This window comes from Sciurus vulgaris (genome assembly GCF_902686455.1).
Source record: "Sciurus vulgaris genome assembly, chromosome: 6".
Taxonomy (NCBI): Eukaryota; Metazoa; Chordata; class Mammalia; order Rodentia; family Sciuridae; genus Sciurus; species Sciurus vulgaris.
In genome coordinates this window covers 22,889,548-22,895,127 of record NC_136466.1, presented here as the reverse complement: position 1 = coordinate 22,895,127, position 5,580 = coordinate 22,889,548, and the positions used below count along the sequence as shown (strand labels likewise).

Here is a 5,580-nt window from a genome sequence, read left to right as displayed (position 1 = left end):
GGAGACAGGGAGCCTCCACCTGCTTCCCACATCCCACGTGAGGGAGAGCCTTGGACGGTGTCATCACCTGTCACCTCTGGGACCCTCTACCCGGTGCCAGAAAGACAGTGAAATGGCAAACATGGTCCCCAGGATAGTTCTGGTCTCAGGGGCTCCCTGACTGCACTTTGAGAGCCCCTGTGGAGACCATTTGACATTGAGCTCATTTTCTCCTGACTCCTGCTTCTCTGGAAGCCCACATCAGCCATGGGAAGAGCTGCAGGGCCGGAGCTCAGGGGGTTCAGGCAGCGGCGCAGCTTAGAGCAATGGGGCTTTGCACCCTCTGACCCCTGAGCCCACAGCCCCACCTTATGTCTGGCGTCCAAGACTTAGGGAAACCCAGAGAAATGAGGGAAATGTTTCAGGTTTTCAGAAAAATTTTATTAAAAATCTGGTTTGTGGGACTGATTTATTGGCCATTGAGACAAATTGGGTGAAATGGGGTAGAAAGTGGCCAAAGGCTGGTGATAAGGATGGATGTGACCCTATGGTGTTGACCTTCTGAAATGAGGGGGCCCATCAATCACCCCGCTTTGTCTCACCAGAACCACAAGGTCAGCCTGGTGGTGATCATCGCCTCCTGCTTGGGATTCATGCTGTTGGCGTTGTTGGCGACGTTTCTCCTGCGAGGTAATCTGGGCAGGACAGGTGAAGTGGGGCCCTTCAGAGCAGGGTGGCCCTAGCAGGACCCCAGGGGCACTCACTGTCCTGATCCTATGGTCCATCCTCAGACAGGCTCAGGTCTATCACCGTCCCCATCCCAGCCAGGGAGGTAACAGGTAGACTCATCCCAAAGGGGGCTAATGGCTTGTGGATTGTCCTCCTCGTAGAGTTTACATTTAAAATAATAATAATAAATAAGAGCACCTTCACCGACTGGACTCTTACTCTGTGTGCTTCCTGTCCCCCGGGGACTCGACTTTGCTAGTTGCCTTACTCAGCTTTTTCGCTGCTGTGACTAAATGATCTGACAGGCACAATTATAGAGGAGGAAATGTTTATTTGAGGGCTCACTGTTTCAGAGGTCTTTGTCCATAGAAAGCTGCCTCCATTCCTCAGGGCTCGAGGTGAGGCTGAACATCGTGGTGGCAGAGCATGGCAGAGGGAAACTGCTCACATCATCAGGAAGCAGAGAGAGAGACTCCACTCTCCAGATGCAAAATATTTACCCCAAAGCCATGCCCCAATTCCCACCTCCTCCAGCCACACCCTACCACTTCAGCTAATCCCGTCAGGGATTGATTCACTGATTGGGTTGAGACTCTTACAACCCAATCATTTCTCCTCTGAACCTCCTGCAATGTCTCACACATGAGCTTTTGGGGGACACCTCACATCCAAACCATAGCACTAGTTCATGCCATGTCCCTTACTGTCTTAGGTGGCAAGTGCCGTTATCACTGTCTGAGGGCTGAAGCAGCCCTCCGCTAGGATTTCCCCAGGAAGAAACCACGAATGATCTTGGGCTTCTGGATTCCCTAAAAGCAGGCTTTCTTCACCAGGGGCTACAGGTGGCCTTCAGGGGGAGCCGTGCATCCCTAGAAATCATTTGCAAAAGTGTCCATGTGGCCAAACCTGCATTTTCCGGGGACAGGGTCCATAGTTTGTAATGAATTCTCAAGTTGGTTCATGACTTTGCACCACACCTCCCCCACCCCCGTACCCTGCCAAAGAAAAACAACACTGAAACACTTCAAAAAGCCAAGAAACAGGGTTCATGTTTCCTTGAAAAGCATAGACACATGGCCTTAACTGGTACCCTTATCAGACGGGGAGAAATTACTGTTTCAGGGCAGTTGGTCACCAGAAGAGACTAGTAGCCATCTCAGCAGGTTTGAGCAAGAGTGAAATTGTGTATTTCAACACCTGTCCCAGGTGAACACTACAAAGGCAATTTAGAGCTTCGTGGAGGCCTATCAGCCATACTAGTTGTCACACAGAGTCATGGTGACAGTTCTGGAGAAACTCTGGTAGACCTCACCCAGAAGTGTTTGGAAACCAGGTGAACCCTTCGTGTCTGGGCAAGGGGAGGACTCATCATGAAGTGGCTCAGCCGGCTGGCCCAGGGTGAGAGATGCTGAATGTCTCAGGGGTCCTGCTTGGGGGCAGGGAACAGTGAGCCCCTGACCTGGGGAAAAGAGTGGCTTCTCAGCCTCCCTCTGTCCCTGAGGCCTCCCTCTCAGCTCTCTGGAAGGGATCGCTGGGCTTTCTCCTACATTCCACTGTTCCAGCACAGAGACTCTCCTCACACTGTGGTCTTGTCTTTTCAGGGAAAGTCACCAAAACCAGTTGTTTGCAGAAACCCCAGAGGTAATTCATCTTGCATGACTTGTTGACTTCTTGTTGTATGATCATACAAGCTGTTACAAATGCTTAGATACTACCCAATAGCTTAATGACTCATGCTTGTGTCCTGATTAAACACAGCATTGGAGAGATGTGGCATTAGAAGTGAAAAAGATGTGAGAATTTAGCTCACATTAACCTCTGTCTCGGATAATACTATATATGCTGAAAAATGGAAATGCAAAGGTGGGTGGCATTAAAAGAAGAGTAGCATGCAAGAGAAAAAAGGTGATGTGTCACTCTACTCTCAACTTGACTTTGTTCAACTCCAGGTGACTCATTTTAAAAATATCTTGTTAAAACGAAGTTTTCTGGGAGGAGTGTTGGCAGGTTGGTAGGATGGACAAGGAAAAAAAAGGTTTAGAATATTATTCTTGGGATTTCCTTCCTCTGCCGAATTAGACCAGGGAAGCAGGGTTTTGTTGTTTTGTTTATGTCTTTTTGGTTTTTGTAGTGTTTGAAGAGTCTCTGGAAATGAATTTTATATACTTAATTTGTTCTATATTTATATATTTAACTTGTTCTATTACTTGATTATTTTGGGAAATAAAGAAAAAGATCTGCATAGGTTGCTGATGAAGGTCTCGCATTCATTAGTTCATTGCATTGATAACTCGGTGTTTATTAACAAGTAAGCATTAATAAGCTGGGAAACAGGTTCAGCAATGTGACTTTCCAACATCATACTTGATGGTCCTTTTGCTAAATAAATGCATTTAGACCATGATTTAAAATTTTATTTTGCTAAGGAAGTTCAATTTCCTTATAATAGGTTGGCAAAGGCCCTGTATGTCCTGAAGTCTCAGTTTTCCCATCTGAAAAATGAGAAGGTTGGACAGGAGGGACTCCAAGCACTTTTTAATGGCCTTGGTTATTGCAGATTAATTTTAGGAGTGTGTGTGTGTGTGTGTGTGTGTGTGTGTGTGTGTGTGTTCGTTCCTAGCTCTGGGTGTTTCCCCTTATCTGTTTTTCTTCTCTTTACAGACTAGACAACCTTGGAGAAAGCAAAGATGCCCTCAATGACATGCCTCATGGACAAGACGAGGAAAGGGGCTTTTTACACTCAAGCTTGCTACTTTTTCTTAGGATTGAGCAAGGCCTTGACACTTGAAATTTCCACTTAAGTTTTCTGATGTTTTAAATTTCATATTTTTTCCCTTTGTGGTGCTGGGGATTGATCTTAGGGCCTTGTGCTTGCAAAGTGCTATATCCCCAGTCCTAAATTTTGTTTTTTAAGAAAAATTTTCTCTCTTCTGTTGATGTCATTGATCCAGTCTTGTTTTAATTTCATACTTGAAAGTTCTTTCGTAGACCACATCTTCTCACTTCAATCATCTCTGTAGCATCATTGCTACATGATCTTTACACGATACCTGAGTAACCTGGTTACCACATCCCTGGGGGTACCAAGCCCATCTGAGGGCAGTTCTGATGAAGAAATATTTGAAGCAAAGTCTGTCTCCAGACAGCATCTGCCTATTGGTCCCCATGAATACACTGAGCTTGTACAGAACAAGTCCAATCTCTTCTACCTGGAACCCCTCCAGAGAAAGGAAGGGGAACTTGGAGTCTCTCTAAATTGCCTTGATTTCTGGCCCCTTTACCACCATGGTTGGTTTCATCTCCTTTCTCTGCGCAGCTTTCTGAGTTCAGGGCCCCACTGCAGGTGTGGTCCAAGCAGCCCAAAGCCCATGCGTCACTAATGATACAGGAATGACGTGGAGCCACGTCATCATTTTGATTCATTCCTAAAATGCCATGGTTTTCTGTTTTTGTTTTGTTTTCACAATTTAGTGTATTTAAAGGTGACTCCAGGGTCTCATCTAAACTCTTTTTTTTTTTTTTTTTTTTTTTTTTTTTGTGCAGTGCTGGGGATCAAACCCAGGGCCCTGTGCTTGCAAGGCAAGCACTTTACCAACTGAGCTATCTCCCCAGCCCTCATCTAAACTCTTAACTGGGACATTTAATTTTGGAATCAGCCAGAGTCCATCAGAGCCAAATGAGTGAAGGACAGAAGTGGTGCCTGCATGTGACACCAGGACCATCCACGTACTTACTTCTAAATGGATTCCTGGCAACTTTCTCTTCAATAGAAACACATTTATTTTAAAACCTTAAAAGCTCCTAGCATGAGAAACCCTAGGAGAGAGTTCAAGGCTAACAGATTTTGAATAAATGGATGTAAAATCGTGTGTCAGAGTGAGAGACCGTCTGGCTGGCCACTGGGGACACTAAAGCTGATCACAAGGCATTTCTCAGAAGGGCTTCCCAGCACGTTTGGGGTGATAGCACTTTGGTGGCATGAGCACACCGTCCTCCAAGTCAACATTTTTTGGATTTCTACTCTACTGACATTACCTTAGGAAAGAAAAAATACCAGCCTCATTATTTAACCAGTGCAGCCTGCAGACTCCTTGTCCTCTTAGTTCATGGGACACTGATTCATTCAGCAATTAATAAAATCCCCCTCTCACCTGCACATTTAGAGAACTAGGGGCCCAGAGCAGCCTGGCTTGTCAGGGCTTTGCAGCATAACTGATGTGGTGTGAGCAATGGAAGCAACTAGGAGCAGATTCATGGTTCCTTGGGTTGTGTTGGCTCCTTAGATCTTGAGGTTAGTTTACGATTCTAGAATTACTGACTAGTGTGCTGAACTCAAACGTTTATTTAGAAACAGTAGGGGTTGGGTCTAACATCAGGTTCAGGGTCTCACGTTCCCCTTTTGGAAAATTGAGATGGGGCTAGATGACCTGACAAAGGTAGTCAGGTTGTCATATTGTGCGAGTCAATGATCCCCTCAAATTTAGCTCATGCCCCTGTCCATCTCCCAAAACACCATGGCCACCAGTGTGATCACCAACTTGGGTCTGATTAGAAAAAGAAAACAGCAAATACCTCTGAAACAGAACACTTAAGCTCAATGACTATTTTCTTTTGCAAGAAGACATCTTCAATCATTCCCCAGATATTTTTTTTTAAACTCCTGGCTCAAAATGAGAAATATTTTCATGTTTAGTTGTAGTATTGAACTGGCGATGACCTCCGGGAGCCTCTAGCCTAGTAGTTCTCAGTCCTGGTGAAGCTTACAATCTAATGGGGAGGTTTCTCCCTGCTCCTCCTCCTCGTCCTCCTCCTCCTCCTCTTTCTCCATTTATCTTCTCCTCTTTCTCTTCCTCCTTCTTTTTTATGCCAATT

At 45.5% G+C, this 5,580-nt stretch overlaps 1 long non-coding RNA gene across 1 annotated transcript; it reads left to right on the top strand.

Annotated features, from left to right (window-relative positions):
• Positions 1-582: 582 nt before the first annotated feature.
• LOC306663915 lies at positions 583-3,438 on the top strand. The gene is made up of 3 exons (XR_013764587.1): positions 583-669; positions 2,310-2,349; positions 3,370-3,438. It is a non-coding gene; the product is annotated as an uncharacterized lncRNA (long non-coding RNA).
• The last annotated feature ends 2,142 nt before the right edge of the window (positions 3,439-5,580 follow it).